General features: G+C 38.6%; 1 protein-coding gene across 18 annotated transcripts in view; it reads right to left on the bottom strand.

Annotated features, from left to right (window-relative positions):
- Positions 1-22,249, bottom strand: part of Adam22 (ADAM metallopeptidase domain 22) — a 207,373-nt gene that overhangs the window by 184,094 nt on the left and 1,030 nt on the right. The window lies entirely within an intron of this gene.

The raw sequence follows: 22,249 nt of genomic DNA, 5'->3' as shown, positions 1-22,249 counted from the left end.
CCCAAGTGGATCTCTGTGGGTTTGGGGCCAGCCTGGTCTACAAGCAAGTTCCAGGTTAGCCAGAGCTGAAAGTTAGACCCTGTCTCAAAAACAAAACAAAACAAAACACTCTCATGAGAACTAACATGAATCTGGCCACACTATGTTTATGACCTAAATAGCTCCCACTAGGCCCCACATTTCATACCACTAGTGTGGGGGCCATATATCCAGCTCATGAAACTTTGAGAAACAGAGTCAAACGTCATCCAGCCACAATGCCAGCAAACCAAACTTGAAGTAAAACATGTGCAAGCATAATTTCTTTGGGTTCAGTGTGGTGTTCTAGTGCTCAGGAGCTGACGTCATATGCCTAGTATATAACTAGTCCCAAGAGAAGAAACAGGTACTTCCTGGGGTTATTCTGCAGAAGTAAGGCATTAAGTAGATTACACTGGATTGCTATGGCATCAACAGTCCAGCTTGTAACTCTGTTGAGTTATAAGTACCAATGTGAGGCAGGATCATCCTCAACTTTAAACTTAATCTTTGATTTCTAAACTTGAAAGAAAAAGTGTTTGAGAAGACTAGTGTGGTACAGGACTATCAACTTAGTAGCTTTACATTGAAGATAAAAAGATAGGAATAGCAGAGGTCCTGTATGTGGCTTAGTGAATAAATGCATTCTCCTGACGAGCGAACAAGGGTATGGGCTCAACATCCAACATGCCTTCCTCACCAAAGAGGAGGAAGAGAAGTAGAAGGAGGATAAGCAGAAGAGAAAAGGGAGGAGAAGAAAGAAGAAAACGATGACAATTATAATGACTATACCCGAAGGATACTTGGAAATAAAATTTTATAAAAATTCACTTCTTCAAATTATTATGTAAAAACAAATTATGTTTTGTTTGTGGTTGGCTTTTTTTCTTCCTTTCTTCCTCTGGTGTTGCTGCAGACTGAATCAGGGCTTTGCAAAATCTACTACCTAAATCCCCAGTACTTCATTTCTTATTTTAAACATTGAAAAGATTCTTAGAACTCAATAATAGGATGCTTTTATTTTACAAATAGAAACTATGAGGCATGTATGAGCAAAAGTCATTTCCAAGTGCACCAGTTGGTGGCAGGCCCGGCATCTCGCTCCCAGAAGGCCTCTCCACCATATGTCAGCTCTTTGCTGTCATTCTGTGGTTTGGGAGGTATATGAAGGCTTTCATGATTTCTGGCCAGTGCTTATTATGACAGGAACATCTTTAGAGACATGAGAGAGCTCTCAGTCGCCTATTTTAGAGGCTACAGAAAGGAAATTAAACATGAATAATAAGATTTGGACTTCTGTTTTAGAACTCCGTTTTTATTAGGAAAGTCAGTATTACCTCATTTGACACACCAAACACGTTCTAAGACCAGACTAATTACAAGCTTAGACACTGAGAATTACAGTTAAAAATAAAAAAAAATGAATAACTTTTTCAATGTAAAGATGACATAGGCATGAAATATATGACTAACAATGTATAGAAGTTAGGAAACAAAGGATGGAGAAGGGAAATGCAGTAATACTTTTTCAAACTATCCAGATGGTAAGAAATCTTAATAAAACAGTGAAATTACATAAGGTTAATTTCAATTTCTAATTTCAAAAATGAATCATAATTGTAGGACCTATAGAACTTGATATGATCCCCAGATTGAGACCTGCTTATTATGCACAGAAACAGCCAAAATTTAAATACAAAGTTAATATAACACCACGTTCCCTACAAATTCAGCTTCTTGGCAGCCTGTCCTTTTCTCTTGACACAGTCTAGAGTCAGCAAACCAGAGACAACCCATATATGCTAGAGGTTAAAAATTAATTTTTCAAGATTGCCTTATTAGTGACTTTAAAAAAAGTACACTGACTCTAGTGGTAAAATCATAAATTTGACAAATCAAAGGTTCTCAACTTCAACCTAAAAACAAATCAACAACTAGTAACAGATTTGTATTATGCAATGCAACTGTAAACGTAACTAACATTATTAAAAAGAAGAATTTAAGTATACAGCAGAACCTTTAGTGACTCTTGCTTCCTGAATACTGTGTCACTTGTCTGCCAACACAGAAGGGATTCCTGGAAGTCTAAGATCTTCAGCTTTAATAACAGACAAACTACCAATAGCAAGTAACACTTGTACATATAAGCCCTGTTTTGGCACCTTAAATAATGGCCTCTCTGCCACCCTACTCATTGCCCCATGGCCTCAATTAAACTTTAGTCAGAGGACTGAGACTAAAACTCGGATTCACCAAGAATCCTATGCCACATGAGTTAAGAGTAGCCTGGCAGCTAAGATATACCACCATCTTGTGAAGAATTGTGCTACAAGGTATTAGCTGGAGAGCATGCTAACACAACATGCATAACGAATAAATGATAGTATTCATATTTCTGTATCGATGACTCTCTAATAAATACAGCTCTGTTTTATGTCTGGCCAACTCAATCATGCCCATAGTTTTCATGAGCACTGTCATGTACTGTATCTAACTTACACATTATCTTTAACCAAACTGTTCTTTAAATTCAGCCATCTGCAAAACAGTGCCTGCCAGTAGGTCACTTAGTACAAAATGAAACAAAACCAACAACTACAAACATGCTCTTGAGAAGGAACTTCAAAGAGCTAATCTGGGTTGGAATCCTGGGTCTTTCACTTACAAATGAATAGACTAGAATGAGTCTTTCAGAGTCTCTGACCTAAAAGTGTCTATCTGCAAAAGAGCAGAAGCAATAACGTACACTCTGCGAACTTGTTACAAGGCAGTGGGTCCATGTAGCCTTGAGAGTTTTAACCACAGTGCAGCCCTTGGGATACAAAAATGAGTGAGATGTGGTCCTTGCACCCTCTACCCCCAAAAACTCATAATCAAAAGCTACCAAATGATTGCAGAATCCATGTATGCGCCATAATCGTGTGGGCCACAACACCAGCTCGCCCTCGGCAGGATAGATGACTTGGTGTTCCTCAGACTTGGAAAACAAGATAAACACACCATGTAAAGCACTGACAAAGACACAAAACTCAGGTCCAGTCACCACAAGAACATCATGAGAAATGCTGGAATGTACTTTGATAGTGTAAATGATTGTGGGAGGTCAGCCCTAAAGTGCAGCCATGGAGGAATGTCTCAATGCTGGCCATACGCTGACCTTGCTAACACAAACAAACAAACAAAACAAAAAACACTTTCATGAATGCATGAAAGCCTGTGCTCTGGATCTGAGACTCTGGTTTATTTGGTTCACAGTGAACTAGGATGACATTTGACAGTGGTACCACCTGCATCTAAGGCTTGGCCAGATTAAAAGTCAGCATTCTAAACTCAACTAAGAAATGCAGTGTATCCTAAGAGCACTAAGAAGTGGATATGAAGGTCTTTGTGGTAATAGACATTCATATACAGAATTTCCCATCCCTTTCCTTTGTTATTTATGGGACAACAATAACAAAAGTTCACCTCTGGAAACTGAAGATCCACATCTACTTACTGATTAACTAAATATAACTTTTTTTGTTTTCTTGAGAGAGTTTCACTGTCTAGCCTTAACTGGCTTTGAAATTACTATGTAGGGCAGGCTAACTTCAAGTTCACGGCAATATTCCTGCTTTATCCATGCTGAGATTACAAGATTAGAATACATTCAACTCTCTCAAGTGTTTCTTACAACTAACATATATGTTCTCCTGAAAATTTTCTACCTAAACTCTGTTGAGTTCAACCAAAGCAACAGAAGTTTTTAAAGTTTTTACTTAAGGAGCAGAAGGAAAAGGGAGGTGGGAACTGGCTATGTTGAGGAGTCGCATAAGGAACTCTGGTAAATAACATGGAAATTCAAATCTTTGCCATTTTATTTAAAAAAAAAAAATGAGCAGAGACCAAGCTTATAGAGTGTCTACTTTGCAGTAGAATATATGACAAGGTCTCTGTAGAGATGTTTCTTGACATGGAGTCACATGAGGAACTCTGGTAAATAGTATGGAAATTTAAATCTTTGCCATTTTATTTAAAAGGTAGGGGCAGAGACCAAGCTTATTGAGTATCTACTTTGCGGTAGACAATATGCCAAGGTCCTTGTAGAGATGTTTCTTGACACCACTGAGTGCCCTTTTCCTCTGTTTTGCTGTTTTCTTCCTCCTCCTTGCTTTCCAAGTCAAACTTCAGTTTTTGTTGACTCTATGTAATGTGGGTTTTTTTAAACAAGTGATGTAAACATGATCTGCTGCTCTTATTTAGTGATTTTCTACTGAAGGACAAAGGTTATGTTGTGGAGATGTTGAATAAGATGGCTTATTAGGAGGCCCTGAAACTGCCTTACAGAGTTTCCCCTGAGTTCTGGGGGTGCTGACAGTCCTAGGTTCTGACTTCCTGGATGCTGAGGTCCTTTGCCCCAGTGGCCCCCCATTCCTGGATGCTGAGGTCCTTTACCCAGTGGCCCCCCATTCAAACAAGCAGGAAGGCAGACTGTGCTGACCCTGGCACCAGCTCCCATTTTCTCATCTCTCCATTCAGGAAGCCAGGCAGCCTCATTACCTATTTATGCCTGAGCTATCTTCTGATAAATCAGTCTCTCAATCATCTTAGCCATTAGCTGCCCATTACTAAGCCTTTAATTTCAGGCCTGAACAAGAAAATGCTTACTCACATAATTCTGAAGGTCAGAGAAGACATTTAAGATACTGAGTAGCCTGGGAACAACACTGGGCTGTAATTAAACCTGAGCACAAGGAGCCCCAGGAAAAGCAGTGGACAAAATCCCTCAGGTAAAGCAGCACTGGGAAACTAATGCTCTTCCCCAGGCAGGAAGGACCTGGAAGAAATGAGAGGAGAGCTCTTCCCGAAGTGGGCTTGACATTTGATTTAGAAGGGTGTTAGGAAAACTTCCTACCTTCCACCTTCTCCTCACATGGAAGATCTGGAAACAGCCATAATTATCGTATTGGGAGAAAAACTTAAAAGGTTGAGTTTGCAGAGAAAAGACTTGCTGCATAGAACAATGCAAGTAGAGAATGCTAAATAAAGATTGGGGGAGCAGAGGAAGAATTGAGTGAGCAGTTAAGCTACCTCACTCTAAAATGAATAATTAGTTGGTTGAACCCCAAAACCGGTCATTTCAACAGCAAACTTGTAAGTAAGAGTGGCATCTGCCAGCTAGGTCACAATCTGTCCTGGAGGCGACTCCAGAAATGGGCCAGCTCCAGAGAGTAAAACTCAGATTGGTGAGTTCCTCACATCATGATTTATTTTGGCCCACTCTATTCTGTCTTTTTCTTTGATTTTGTTATTTCCTCTGTTTACTACACTGGAGGTGCCTAAGAATTAAGATCACATACATTGAGGAGATATCTCCAGCATTTGCAGGAAGAAAAGAAAAAAGAAGATGAAGAAGAAGAAGGAGGAGAAGGAGGAGGAGGAGAAGAAGAAGAAACAACAACTCAGGAATATCACTGAATAAAACTTCATGGTGAATGGCTGGCATGTACCAAATCTACTGCACTTTTAGGAAACAAATTCCCATGGGGTTAGCCTTTACTCACTCTTCTGTGTCTAGAAGATAAAGCTACATAACTCTAGAGTATTTTTTTTTTTTGCACAGGCCCATACACATACATACACACACACTCACACATGAGTGTTTGCAGGGATCTGCCATGGTCTATGGTGCCAATGATACTCCCTGGGTAGTTTCATCCGTAGCCCTCCAGCACCCACCAACAGCTTTCTTCTCTGTGATACGAAATGACATAGAAACAAGGACCACTATGAAGTCATCTGTTCTTTGCCTCCCAAGTAGTGGGATGAACACTGGTGGGAGAAACACAACAGTCATCTCAATTACCATGTACCACAGTAATGGAAGGAGAGAATGAAAAATGTGTGTGTGTGTATATGTGTGTGTGTGTGTGTGTGTGTGTGTGTGTGTGCACGCACATGTGTTTATGCATATATGTAGGTATGTCAGAGCAAAGAAAGAGAGAGGGAGATCAAAATATCAGCCATCTATGAAAAATGCCTTAAAACATAGATTTATTGCCAGGCGCCTTTAATCCCAGCACTTGGGAGGCAGAGGCAGGAAGATCTCTGTGAGTTTGAGGCCAGCCTGGTCTACAGAGCTAGTTCCAGGACAAGCTCCAAAGCAATACAGAAAAACCATGTCTGGAGAAACAAAACAAAACAAACAAACAAACAAACATAGATTTATTGAACATAGCCACAACATAGCAAGGAACTAAAACAGTAAAGTATAGCATAAATCTAGCCCTAAAATGGAATTGATGGGTTTCCACATACTACCAGCTAGCATCTCCACACTGCTTTGAAGAGTAACTCTTTGAAAGTAACTCTTTACCATTAAGTTAAAGGTGAAACAAAGAGTCTGTCTCTCATATATGTTTTAAATAAAACTATATACATATATATGTGTACATATGTGTGTATACATATATACTTATATATGTATATATGTGTGCATACATATATACTTATATATGTATATATGTGTGTATACATATATATACTTATATATGTACATATGTGTATATATATATGTATATATATATACATATATATATATATATACCTGATATATAGTATTTTCAGAGATTCACCACTAAAAATATTAATGAAGCTAGGCATGGTGCTACATGCCCTAAATCTCAGTACATGGGAGGCAAGAATATGGCACAGGTTTGATGTGAGCTTAAGTTATATGTTCAGTTCCAGCACTATCTGGGCTACAGTGTGAGACCCTGTCTCAAAACAAACAAATACAAAAATTTATGTGAAAAATGTTCCAATGAATAAAATTTCACAGACACAGTGTCAAAAATATAAGGGATAGCAAGCCGGGCACTGGTGGCACACGCCTTTAGTCCCAGCACTCAGAAGGCAGAAGCAGGCAGATCTCTGTGAGTTTGAGGCCAGCCTGGTCTACAGAGCGAGTTCCAGGACATGATCCAAAGCCACAGAAAAACCTTATCTTGGGGAAAAAAAAGAAAATATATATATATATATATATATATATATATATATATATATACATACATACATACATATATATACACATATACACACACACACACACACACACACATACACACACACACGTGTATGGGATAGCAAAATAATGAAAGTATTCAGTATAATAGTATAATAGATAAGGAATCTCTAGAAATTTATTCACATTTCTGCAGTAGGTCATTACTGGCTTCTGCTATAGAAAGATCAATCAGGTCACTTAACCCTTAGCACTGAACACTGTCCCTGGAAAAGTGAAATGCATTTTAAAAAATATACCAGGCAGTAGAGACACACACCTTTAATCCTAGCACTTGGGAGATAGAGGCAGATGGATCTCTGAGTTAGATCCCAACCTGGACTACAGAGTCAGTTCCAGGACAGCCAAGGAAAAAAAACAAAAAATGAAAAGTAAAAATACAGAGTCTTAGTTCTCTCTTGAAATAGAAAACACTAAAAGATACTATTTTAGGAAACACCAGAAAATCCTACAAATCAATTTACATCTCATAATGCTTGTGTATACATACATGTGTGAACATGCACACAAATTAGGGCAAGAAAGTATGTAGCCAACTATGTACCTATATTTGGAAAGGGTAAATTCTGTAGCTTGCTGAGTCCATCTACAAAGAGCTGTAAATAAAAGGAGTAACTAGTGCTCTAAATGAAGGGAAAATGAGTTTTGAGGGGAGGGAGGTCTAGGACAAGCTCACAGGAAGTCAGGACCATGGCATCATGTTAGCTCTCAAAGACATCCTTCTCCAAGGGCACAAAGCCCATAATCCTCAAGATTTCTCTTCAGTATCACGACCTCCTGTTAGGCTAACCATTCTTTGCTTGTGGCATGAACTCAGCCTGTAACAGAAACCATTTCATGTCAAAGGTTGGTGGAACGTGGGCAACATACCATCAGAAACAGAAAGGAAAACCAAATAAAATACTCGGAAGCTATGGCCTCATTAGTGCAGGATGGTGGGACTGCGGAGCCCAGAGCTGGACTGGAGCCATTTTTTCCATCTGCACAGATGCCAAACCTTAACCAAACTGCACATACACAGGGTCTGGGATATTGATTGCTGTTTTTCCATTGTGAGATCCAGGTCTCTGTATGTTTAGTGTTTTGATACAAAGTTGAATAAACTATGTCCCCTAGTTTTTGCGTCTATGTGGGGGCAGATTAGAATAATTTTTATGAGGACTCCAATCATATGACATACTGAGTTAAAAGAAGGATTCCTGGGGTGGGGAGGGGAAGCAAAGTTGGGTTTTATGACAGTTTACTTCTTGCTCTATGCAAATGAACACTTTAAAACAGCACAGAGGTCACGCTTCATCTAACTTCTTAAATTGTCCCCAGGGAGTGTTATTCCCTTCTCAGAATCATGTAGGTAGCCTCTCTGTGCCCCCAACCCCCCGGTTTCTCAGAAATTGCCTCCTGGCAAAGGCTCCTGACTCCACATTCCTCACAGCAGCATCCTCAGCAAACCTACCACTGTACCTTCTCTGTCCTTCTCTGACCTTCCAGAATGTTCCACCATCTTTCTTAGGACCAGCAAACCTGAATGCAAGGTATGCCAAGGACTACACGAAAACCACAGTGGACTCTGAGGAAGATAAGATCCTGCACACAGACCTCTATTGTCTGAAAAGGCTTGTTTCTGTTACGCAAGGCAGTAGTAACATAACCCAGTTTTTAAAACTGTTTGGCCCCAAAGAGCTTCCTTCTGTACAATAACTAAGGAAAGCAATACTGAAGCTGCAGTTAGAGCCCAAGATTCTACAGCCACATTGCCTGCTCTAATTCAAACTCCATCTCTTCCTATAATGAGAGATCTTGGAAAGTTACTGACTCTTCCATGCCCCGGGCTCTGTATTTATCAAGTGGCAACCTCTGAGATGCTGTAAAGACTGAACAGGTTTAATTATGCAGCAAAAGACTAAGCATATGTGAACAAATTTTCTTCTGGAATCAGTGGTCAGACTGTTTTTGCTTCCCTTGTTGCTTCTAGCCGGCAACCCCTCTAGTCTCTGTTTCAGAGATCCATCTTATTCTGCTGCACAATCTCCTACTCTCAACACAGGACCAAGCACCTCTGTGCCTCAAGTGCTCGTAATCTTGCTTGGCAGAGCACCTACTCATTTAAAATTTCAACTTCAACAACTATTATGGGATGATGTTTGGGAGAAAAGTTGTTTTATAAGTAGCAATTAGCTGAAAGTCAGAAGTACTTCTCGGAATCATAGTAAATGCTGCCTTCATATAAACTACTTTATTGGTTTGTTACTTAGTAGTTATAAGCAACACTGTTCTCATGGAGGGTATAGTCCTTGTTGACATATGCATTCTACTTACTCAGACTGAAAATGTCTTTAGTGCCGTAATGTTTGCTATTGAATTCAGTAGTGAGTCAACTGCATGACTTATGTTATGTGTTATCTACAGGACAGGGGAGGAGGATGGAAAGGTGGGTCCTAGGGAGCCTCAGGGAGTTATGTGATTCATTCTTCCATTGTGAAAATTGATTGATGAGTCTGTTTTAAAAAGGTTTTTTTTTTTTTTTTACGTCTGTTTGTTCATTTTTGTGGTGGTAGGGATTAAGTGCTGGGCCTTGTACATACTGGCACACATTCTACCACTAAGCTATGCCCTTGCTTAAGTTCTTCAGATAGTTTCTCTACTCGAATTTCAATCTGTTCCCATGCGGAATCATCTTTCTTTCCCTCTTAGACAGCTAATAAAAGTCTCTTAATGCAATTTATGTCTACTTCCTCCCTTTGTGAAACAGAGTATGTTTAAAGGTGAATTGGGAGCCTCCTTCTCATCTTTAATGCCAGTACAAAGTATATGCTATTTAATAAGCTCTTACAGAAAATTATCACTGAAATATCTACAAACACAAAGGAAAGCTATGGCCATGCATATGTTAACCATAAAATGTAAGTATAGTAAGAGCACAAAAATAATATGACTATACAGAGAAGAACCCAGATGTATTATGTCGTGAAACTGGGGGACAAGAAAGGGACTGGGTTACATCCAGAGAACCCAGTGAACATCTACCTGGACTTCCTTGGTAAGCGGTATTATTTTAAGATTACAGAGATGAAACTGAAAATAGGTCTAAAGATAAGAAGTATTCCAAATATCATCTCCCAGCTACATATAAGGATGATCACAAATACCATCCCCCAGTAAGAATGTTCCTGGCAGCTGTGGTGGCACACACCTATAATTCCAAGAGTCAGCAGGAGTATCAACAAAAGTTGGAGTCCAGCCTGGGACTCAAATATCAAGGGCCTATCATAAAACAAAGATTTTCTCCCTCCAACCTTATCTCCATGTGCTTGTGGTGGGGGGTGATAGGCTGTTCTCTTGCTTGTTTGTTTTTGCTTTTGAGACAAAGTCTCACTCTTTAGGTCTGACCCAGAACTCTACATGTAGAAAAGGCTGTGCCAACATGCCTATCAAGCACCTTCTTGCTACTGACAGACACATATAATACTTGGAGTCATCTTACTGGCTATGCTACTGGGATGCTCTTCTTGGATGCCTGCATGATTTATTTCCCACCTTCCAAGGTCTTCTCTGAGGACTTGTGGACCACCCTCCTAACAATTACAGTATGAGGGCTGAGCATCACCACAATGATAGAGTGCTTGCCAAACATGCACAAGTCCTAAATTCAACCTCCAACACTGTAAAAGAGATCACAGCCTATGCCTTCACACTACTCTACCATCCCAAGACTACCATGCTGTTTTCCTACCCATAGTATTTCCTGTTGGCTAATACACCTGCTAAAATATGGACCTCAAAAATAAAGAAAAAATTAGCCACTGATATAATCCAAGGGCCTGGAACAGTTCTTGTTATATAGTACATCCTCAGTATGTGTCAGTGAAATGAATTAAATGGATGTCAGTTCACATACCAAGTCATAAAAGTAATTATCACACACATGCACACAGACATATAAACACATATCATATAAACACATATGTGCATATGTTATTGTGAAATAACAGAGAACCAACGGCACATGGCTATGTTCCCAGCACTCAGGAAGCTGAGGCAGAAGGGCTGCAGGAAGTTTAGGCCAGCCTGGGTGATAAAGCAAGCACTAGGCTAGCCAAGGAAACATAGTAAGATTTTGTCAAAAATCAAAACTAACAAACAAAATAAATAAACAAACAAAATAAAACCCCAGAAAATTTCCATTGTGCACTACAGAGATGTCAAGTTAAAACACTGTACAAAAACAAAGAAGATTCCAAGTCTATTCCATACTTTCCAAACTCAGTTCTCACATTTTGCAAGGATAAAAGGAGAAAGAGACAAACCAAGGATCTGCAATTCTAGTGACAATATACTGCAGACAACAGGAACCACGATGTGGTGTGGGTACTGGCTCAGACATATCTGACAAACCCAACCACACAGAGGATAAAAGTACACAGAAAGCAGTTATGTCTCTCATTAAGTGAAATGTAAGACAAAAACCTAACCCAAGGCCTATCACAGAGATGAAACATCCCATCACACTTACACACATGCACACACACACGTGCACGTGCACACACACAGGCAAACACACACATACATGCACACACACGCATACACACATGCACAAACACTCACACACCACACAGCACAGCACACACACACCAGTACCAGCAGCAGTAACAATACTAGGCAGATTTGGAGCTTCCTTCCTAAACACTTTCCGCCATGAACATACGATGCTAAAAGAAAAGCATAAGGGCTTTCTCTAACCTAATTATTTCTTAAGGGAAATAACACAAATAATTAACTTTGGAATAACAGATTTTGGAAAGAATGTTTGTTGAAAACTGTTAGAAATCTGTGAACACATGGTTGATTGATTAAGTGTTGAAATATTTATTAAATATGAGAATCCACTGCAAGAAAACGGAACTGGCTCAGCTCAGCTGAAGGCTGCATCCAGCACTGGCCTGGAGCCCTGCTGATGAGAACCTGGCTGAGGAATGAGAATCTAACAAGGACACAAAAGCACACACAGACAGGGACAGGACGCTGCTGCAGTAAAGACTGGGAAGCCACACCCCCGAAGGAGGAATCCGGCACACTGAAAATGAGGACAAGCTTACTAAGCTGGGTTTTTTGTTTTTGTTTTTTTATTTTGTTTTGTTTGGTTTGGTTTGGTTGGTTGGTTGGTTGGTTGGTTTGGTGTTTTTATTTTTGTTTTTTGTTTCTAGACAGCGTCTCTCTGTGGCTTTGATGGCTGTCTTGGAACTAGCTCTTGTAGACCAGGCTAATCTCAAACTCACAGAGCTCGGCCTGCCTCTGCATACCAAGTGCTGTGATTAAAAGCACGTGCCACCACCGCCCAGCTAGACCTGCATTTTTAAAAGGCTAAATTGTACATTTGATGGGGGAAATTTTTATGGTATAGGAGTTGTTTCACAACAAAGTTATTATTTTGAAAATAAATAGCTGCAAGAAAACTCCAGGGGCTGGTCAGAGTGCCCAGTGTCACCCCACCCCCCCACGCCACCCCCGCCCAGTGCTACAATTTGGGCTTTCTCTACAAAAAAAAAAAAAAAAAGGGAAAAAAGCTATAAAATCACCATAATGTATCATAGCCAGGGGTTTGGGAAATGTGAAATCGAACATGGAAAAACAAAAAGCATCCTACTGCATGTAGCAAGGCAACCATTAATGACACACATTCTGTGCTCTCTGGCATGCTCATATTTCCACAAGTGTACACGGAATCTTTTATTCATAGCATTGCTATCCATACTGAAAACATTTAATTAATACAAGTGTTTATTCAGACAAATAAATGAGTATCACTCGGCAATGAAAAGGGATGAGGTCCACAAGCTATAATACGGGTCAACGTTGCGAACGTGATGCTAAGTGAAAGAAGTGAAGTCTATCTGAAACATCTAGAATGGGCAAATCTCTAGAAACAAAAACCTGTGTAAGGGGGAGCTACTCAGATGGCTTGGCAGGTAAAGGCTCTTGACACCAAGGTTAATGACCAGACTCTGTTCCTCAGGACCCACAGAGTGGAAGGACAGAACTAAACCATCTGACATCCACAGGTACACCATGGCACACATTAGCCCACACAACTCTAAGTAAATCGAATGTAAAAATATACGTAAAATAAGGATTCTTTTATTTCTGAGATTATCAAAGGTTACCTGAAGTCATAAAGATAGCTAAGGAGTTTATTTCTTCAGAATGATGCCTAAAGTTCATACTTTAATATGATATATTCACTCTACAAATCCTGAATGTCTCTTCTACTTCATCCTTACTCCCAGATCCTCCAAACTGTACTGTAAACATATGAAACTATTTAGACTAAAATATTGCCCTCTATGGTTTCCTTTCCAGAATTAAACTAGTATGTGCAGCTCTTTAAGAAACATGGAGCTCTCCTGGCGTACCACGTGTGTAACCATCTCATATATTTAAAAATACTAAAACATCTGATATTAGCATGTATAGTTAATATTAAAATAAGTTAGGCCAGAATGGTAGTTCACACCTGTAATCCTGGTATTTGAGAGGTAGAGACTTGACTGGAGAGCTCAAGGGTAGCCTGAGCTACATAGCAAGATATTGAAAAATAAAAGGGAGTTGGGGAGATAACTCCTGGGATCAGCATAATGGAGGAGAGAACTAACTCCCATTAAGTTTTCCTCCAACCTTCACACATTCACACGTTTGTACACACACACACAAACCCGCATATATACATACATACATACATATTAACTAATTAGTAATTAGATGTTCTTTAAAAGTCTACTACTTAGTTGATACAGAATAAACTTGCATATTATTACCATATTTCATAATATGCCACATCTTATACATATTTGAACTACTTAGCTGCATGTAATCAATGCTAAAGTATATAACTTAAGTAATATTAAGTGGCACATTTTCATAAAACAGAGATTAGAAAAAGTTAAAACAAAATATTAAGACAGGAATTATCAGGGGCTTATCTCCAAGAGAAAAAAAAATTAAGTATGGTCTTAGTTTAAAATTCCAGTTAAAAGTTAAAGAATAACTAACTATTCAAGGAAATCCTTACCTGAATATATCACATGAACTCAAACCTATAGAAAATGCTATATGGCACTCTTGCAAAAGACACACATCATTGTCTCAAACAAAATTCTGCTCCTGCCAGCAAATGACAAAGTCGGATGAATAAATTCAGCCACAAAGGTTAAATAGCTTGGATTTCTCTTTGCTGGGAGAGACAGGGCTATAAACTGACATGAGTGATTGTGTCATGGCGATTAAAGTGTCCATGAGACAGCAAGACAGCTTTATGTGCTGAAATGCCAGCAAGCTCACACGGTCCAAATTCCCACCATTTCCTCTGCACCAAGCCTTGTCCCCTGCACCAAGGCTCTGACTTGTCTGTTAAACTCTGCTTTGGGTCCAGGCAAGGACTCTGATTTCAGTTCACAGGGACATTGTGCAGGTACTCAGAGAACCGAGGCCATTGGGGGTTTTCATGATGGGCCTTCATTTTGATTCTAAGGTTTGTGTTTAGCAAACGGGAGCCTGTGTTTAGCCAGGTTTACCCACATGGACCCTAGGAATGCTTCTGTTCCCCATGAGGACTAAGTCTGTGGCTCAGCCAGAACAGGACTCCCCCATTCCCTTCCCCTCTCTTTCTTCTTCCTCCTGTCTTGTCTGCCTCCCACTTACTTCTCCCTTCTTCATCATTTCCTCCCCTCTTTTCCTTCCCTCCCTTCTTTGTATTCTTGGTTGGTCTTTTTACAGTTCTTCTGGGGGAGAGGACTTAAGCAGAGGGCTGAATCATACTCTCCCCAGGCACACTGGGATGATCCCACATCACTTTTTAACCAGCTCTCTTCCTTCCTATTCCTCAAGGCTACTCCATATTAATAAAGCCAGACTATGTATAGCCTTGGCTGTCACTAGTACCTGCTGACAATCCACAATTGTGTTTCTGCCTGGCAATACACTCTACATGCATCAAAAACACACCAGGAAATCGAAGGAAATCTGCAGAACCCGGATATGAGAAGGAGCGGCTTCGCTCCAGCATCCAAGGAAAGGAGAAACTGTCGAGGACAGCTATACTCATCACCAGGAGCTGTCCACCAGTCCAGCCCCAGCATACTAATCTTGCCCTTGGAGACTAGCCTACCTAAAGAGCAAATGGGGGGTGGGGGAGAACAAAAACCAACAACTAGCCATAAAGCTATCCACACCTGGCAATGCCAAAGTAAAAAGTGACTCAGTAAAAAAGTTCTACAGCCATGGGCAGAACGTTAATACCGTCACCTAAAATGAGAGCTCCGCATCCGCAGCCCTGGCCCCAGAAAACCATCTCCAGTCAGTTCTGATCCTCACAGTTATCTAGGGATCTTTACTCGCAACAAAGAAATGAACTCAAAGGGCAGCTTCCGCCAAGCGGTAAAATACCCTGGTATGACAATAATCTTTTAAAAGGAGAAGAAGTATATTTATTTAGACATAAACAACAAACAGATTCTGGGGAAGAAAAGAATGACTAAATTCTTAACTCCCTCTCTTTCCAATTGGAACTGCTGGTATTTCTGTGTCATGACACAGAATTTTTTATTTTACTTTCAAAATCCAGTTATATATAATAGTTTGTCTTGGAGAAGACAAAACAGATTTTTTTTTTCTTAAAAGGATCTAAAATCAGGAGTAAAGGGCAGTGGAAGTCTAAAATCAGTTTTGATGTTAAGTATTTTTTAAATACATGTAAGTTTTAATTACATGTAAAATAAATACAAGTTATCCAGAAAGTAGACCAATAAGGGAGTTTCTTAAAGAAATAATGTTGGTCTATTTTAACACAAGTAAATGAGAAATCCATGATAAATGAGTAACAAAACTAGTTATGGGAATTATTTTCCCATTTCTACCACTTTATTAAGCTACAAAATCATGGGAAACATAATTTACTCACCTACAAAGTGTGTATAATGGCTTCTACTTCATCATTAAAAATAACAAATGTAAATCACTCATCTTAGGGTATATGGCATGTGTTAGGAAAAATGAACTCCTTTATTTTCAACCTTCTCCAAACTTTTTTTCATACTGGTACTTTTACTATTATCTGGTACTTTTATTTATTATTCTGGTACTATTTACTACTTTTATTATAAACACATCAACCAGATGTTCACAGAACTTACCATTTTGGTTATTATTTATCTGTTTTTACCTGAATGATTTGACATTTGGGGCCCTTAAGCTACTGGTACTATAGGGATATAAGAGACACACTGTACCTTTTTTTTTTATGTGGATATGCGAATATAGACTTCTGTTTAGCATTTAATGTCTCTGTCGACAAAACTCTGACTACAAGGCATATATATAATTTTGATGTTGACTGCTGAATATTGAGAATTGGATTTACAGTGAATTTACAGTGATTACAGTGAAAGATATTGTACCATCAGTACAATATCTACAGACGACTCCCTTAAGAGCAGCTTTTGGATGTCAAATGTCTCCCATATATTCCATTATTTATTAAGAGAGTAAAGCTGAAGAATTCCTACTGTGTTCAGCAAGTTTTTTCACAATAGTGTAATTAAATATAAACACAGGTATTTTTGATGTATTAGAAGAAAAGTGTCACTCCAACGGGGGAAAATAAAAGAAATCTTTGATTCCAATGCCAAAGGCCATCTAAATGTCTTGAATGCCATCTAAAGTAAGCATTGAGCCAGTGCAGTGGAGATGAAGTTTCCGAGTTCAAATCTCCTCTTAGCTTCTTTAAAGATGACCTACCATCAGACTTCTGTGAAGGTAATGTACATCAGGCACAAAGAAGTTGGTTTGATACACAAAAGTAACCAAAATTACCACATATTAAATATTTTACTATGCAGCATACGTAGTACACTGACATCTTTTCTGCTTTTCCTTCCTGCTTCCCCCATCCTCCCAGTCTCTCCTTTTCTCCCCATTCCACTTTGGTGAGCATCTGCTTTCCCTGTGGTAACTGTGACACATTCACTGCAGCTGTGGAGTGATGCCCTGTTACACATTCCTTTCTCAGTGAGTCGGGAGGGAAAAGAGCAGCTCTTTCTCTAAAATGGGCTCTTGAACAATCAAAAGAACACTTGGCATGTTCTGCAGAATGAGAAAGCAAACAGAATTAAACAATCCTTACAAACTCATAAGCCCTTAAACTCACTCATTCTTGCTCTCCATATCTGTGAAGAAATGACCAAAAATGGGTTCCTTTATGCGGAGTAAAATAATTTTGTGTAATTTCATAGATAACTATATGTATATCTGAATACACACACACATACACACTACATATATACAGATTTGGATATCAACTATAAAAAAACAGTAATGCCAGAATTAGGTTTCTTCTGTCATCTAGGACTCTATCACTATATTTATACAAGTCTGAATTAGGATTTAAAGGAAAGCCTGCAAGATGGCTCAGCGAATAACAATCCTTGCTGCCTGGTGACCTGAGTTCAATTCCCAGAACTTACATGGTAAAAAGGAGAGAAATGACTCTGTATGTTGTCCTCTGACCTTCACATAGTCATATGCGTACATGTATGTATATACACATATACTGGATAGATGGATGGATAGATGGACGGACAGACAGATGTAAAATTAAAAGAAGCTTATTTTTAAATATCAAGGGAAATTACCACTTTTATTTTTACTTTATTCAACTGTTACAAATATTGGTAGATAAACAAAAAACACACTGTGAAACATCTCTTTCCTGCTGCTTATAGCCAAACTTTATTAACATTGAGCTACTTAGTTTAACAAATGCACATTTTTTTAAAAAAGATATCTGTCCTATCCTGGCAAACTACCATCAAAGCTGTGACTCCTAGGAGCACTTTTCCACTGAAGAAGTTGTGCTGCACTGATGGTCAAGCTGACTCAGCACTCCCACATGAATGGCACAGTTTTAAGAGCAGTTCACCCATACTATAGCATATGCATAAACATTCACAAGAAATACAGCACACCACTGGTTGCCATCTTGTCTTCATTTTGCTTTTGGCCCCATTCACTAGTGCTTGTAAAACTGTGTAAAATAAAACATCCTTATTGCCACATGACAATTCCTTAAGAAGTACAACACTTTGTAGAAGACCAGATGAGAAAAAGTAGCTTTTACTCACTGACAGCCAACACTTCTGGTAGAAGAAATTATGTTGTATTCAGAAATATAAAACTACTTGCTATAAAATAAATGACAGAAATTTATAGGTAACTATGTAAAAAAAATAAGTTATCAGGTAACCCATTTCTGATACTATAGTAAATTTATGATGCTTAGCCAGCAAAAAGAGTAATCATTAACAAGCATATCCTAAATAGCAACTACAGAGTTATCAATATCAAACCATCAGTAAAAATCAGTAGATGATACCTTATACAAATTGCTGAGAAAAAATGTAAGTTTTAACCTACTGTCCACAAACATGCAATTCTTTTATCATAAATACTGTCAATATTCAATATTTTGAATATCTCAGGGCTATTTTCCAAACTTGGAACTACTTCAGATTTGACAATCCCAAAGACAACAAGGTTACCCACAATCAACTGTGATTATTTTGACTATAATTTCTAGTTTTTTTATCTACACAGACAGATCCTCCCACTTAAAATATGAATAAGCACTCAATGGAGTAATTCATCATGCAATAAACAAAAGCTTTACAATATGGTCTTGTATCAATACAGTGACCATTTCACACTAAGCTGTCATCATTCAAATGGAAACAAAATAAAGCTTCTAAAATAAAAGCTTTATATTCCCATTTATGAATGAAAGCTGAAATATGCTCACATCAAAAATAAAAGAAGCCTGATGCTCACCTAGTCTTTGTGAGCTTGAAGGACAGAACTACTAGCCTACATAACTGACTATTGTCCCTTGGTCAGTTGCTTGAGCTTGTCGAGGAGAGGTAATTTCTGAACTAATGTAAGTAGCCTATAAAGTCTCTACTGTTTAAGGCTATTCAGATTCACTGCATTATGTAAACTTGAGTAATTTGTAACTTCAGGGAATGTGTTAAATTCAGGTAATTAGGGATCATTTGCATTAAAATGATGTCATAAAATTTCTAAACAGTCTTCCAACTGCCCAAGGGAGTTACTGTTACTTAACAGACTCTTAGAGATTCACTGTATGCCCAGTTGATCTGGATGCTTTAAATGCTGCTCATGCTGTGTTTTCAGTATGTTTGAGAGCTTAGTCCTATAAACTTAATAATATGTACTGCCATTTCCCAGTGAATAAAATGAATAATTAAGCCTCCTCACTCTTAGGAATTACAATGATTCTTCTGTGACACTAGGACTATATCATAGGATCATGAATTTAGCCAGCTAATCCTCCTTGTTGAATGCTTACTAAGCCTGTGGAACCGAGTCCAACTTCTCTGAAAGTGAGGAACTTGCTGCAGCAGCTAGAAACTGCACTCTCTTCACACTGGTCCCCACAACCTCATCTGCAGTTAACAAAGATAAGTCCCGACTTCCATGTGTCTCTGCATTTGCTGTCCCTTCTGCTAGACATGCCCATTCCCTCTCTGTCATCTGGCCAATTCTTTAACTCATTCTCAGGAGAGCACCTCCCCAGAGAGCCTACTGACTGTGCGAGGGGTTAAGTGCTGGGCTTTCTGTCTCCACAGCTGGCTGTGATCGCTTCAAGACTGAGGGGCAAAGCGTAATTGTCCATCCACTCATTCATTCTCCCAGCTGTCTGTGAACCCCTTAAAGGCTAGAACTGTGTCTTTTATCTCTAAATCCCTGTGGCCTTGATTTATTTTAACATGCTAAATAACAAGAGCTCAAGTGAACAAAATCCTTTCAATGAGTCAATGAATGAATTACACACGCGCGCGCACACACACGCGCACACACACACACACACACACACACACACACACACACACACACACGTGCCTTATGAGCATACAGGGAAAAATTCATTCAGATATTATTTCTGAGATACAAAGTGAATTGCTAAAAATTATCCATGGGTATCTACAATGCCCAAAGTTCTATCGATTTACAAAAAAAGTAATAATAACAAGAGCTATATAAAATCAACACACTTTCAGGTTAAATTACAGCTCTCTGGAAATCAGAAATGCCTAACAGATAAGAAACCCCCTGAGTTTCCTTGCTGGAGGAAATGTTGAGTATATGGCAATGAGTGGGTCTTGGCAATTCTGTCATTTCTCTGTGGTGTCCTGCAATTAAGATACACTGCTGCACCTTAAGATACCAAGGCAATTTGTCATAGTTATAAATAGCATTACTTCCACTTCTGACTTCAATTAATAATCTATACATGCTACTTAATCTAAAGTCTACCAAGTTGTTCATATCACACCAAACAATAGCTAATTCTCTCAGTTGTGAAGTTTACTTTGGCAGAGCCTATGGTATCATCTACCCAGGGTGGGGAGGCCTGTATGAGTCAAAACATCTCATAAGTGATACATTCTAGAAACACTGAAAGAGAAAAAACAAGAGCCCCTGTTTCAAAATTAGCAATATGCAGGGGCAGGCAGAGGGGCTGTGATCACATGGGGCAGAGGCTAAGTTCCAGAGTCTGCTCCTTCACTTTCCTCCTTCTGCATCTCTGAGTCTGTCCTTTCTTTCCTTTCAGACTCAGGGACTTGTTTTAATGAACTGCCTACATCAGCAAATTCCCGACCATGGGAAACTATATAGAATGAAAGACCTCATATCTTAATAAATATATTACAAGAAAAATTAAAAATAAAAAAAATAAAGGCATGGGTGGAAGAAACCATATACTAAAGAGACTTAAATAAACTAAGTATTTACTTATTTCAGCTCTGGCTCAAAATGAGAAAAAAAATATGCATATAAACTGTACACATATAAGCATATTTTTGAGACAAGTAAAAGTTGTTCTGAAAGAATGGTTGCTTTATAATATTAATTAATCTTATTTTTAACATGACAGTTCAGGGTAAACCTTTTTTTTAAATAACCCTTTGCTTTCAGAGTTTCACTACTGAAAATTTTAATAAATAATATATCATTTTCATCACAGTGATTCAGAAAGGGGAGAAGAACATTAGGAGACAAAACCAAGACAGACTGTAAGTTACCAACCACTGAAGATAGGGTTCATTATAATCCTGTCTAGTTTGTGTGAGTTTGGGTTTCTTTTTAAAATAAAAGACTACAAACAAACATCAGAATATTCCTTCACAGGAATATTATTTACTGAAAAACAAGACACAGATTCCCTGCTTACTCAGTTTTTCCATGGAAACAAGTCAAAATAAAAAGAGACATAGGCAGTAGCCAAACATTAATTCGGATAATACTATCTTTCATTAAAGGTTGGGCATATAAGGTTTCCTACTACAATAATCTAACTTCAATGGATGCTATAAGTAACCCTGAATTTCTTTCTACATCAAAATGTTAATGAAGCCAGTTACTTGGCTGCAAATATAGATAGACAAATATTTCTCAATCCTTACACATCTCACATTTGAATAACCGAGTACATTAACACACTACAGTTATGATAGTATCAAGTGTATTTATGATGTGAAAATGCCCAGCGTATCTTCAGTAAAGGATACAACAATTTTCAACTATATGAGCTTCAGATGTCCTTGCAGACCAATGAACTATCCGGTTGATGCATACAAACAGAAAAACACATGGTCCCAAAAATATTTGCTAGAATTAGCCAGCAACTTCAAAAGAATTTTCAGTCATATCATAGATGTTTGGCATTAATTTAAATGCAGATACATTAGTTTGATTAATGTAATGCAATAAATTAGTTCTTTTTAGCAAGTTAAGTGCTCAAAAATACAGCCCTAATTACAAATGGTGAAAAAGGTAGGCAGGACCGGTTTACAGAAGTCAGGAGTGAATGGGCATATATCTGGTGTTCACACATCTAAGTGAGCAGGGGATTTTGCAGTGTAGTTCATTTTATTTGGGTTTCTTAGGAATGCCTAGTTTCCTTCTCTTTCCTTCTTTCTACTTACCTTGTGTTATAAAGCCTTCTCTCAGAGTTAAAACAACGAAGATGATGATGCAATCCTAACCAAACAGAATGTCCTACCCTGTGCAGGTTTTGCTTGACTAAGGAGATAAGGTCTCTGC

The sequence above is a fragment of the Phodopus roborovskii genome, unplaced genomic scaffold, assembly GCF_943737965.1.
Source record: "Phodopus roborovskii unplaced genomic scaffold, PHOROB, whole genome shotgun sequence".
NCBI lineage: Eukaryota > Metazoa > Chordata > Mammalia > Rodentia > Cricetidae > Phodopus > Phodopus roborovskii.
This window is presented reverse-complemented; position numbering and strand designations above follow the sequence as displayed.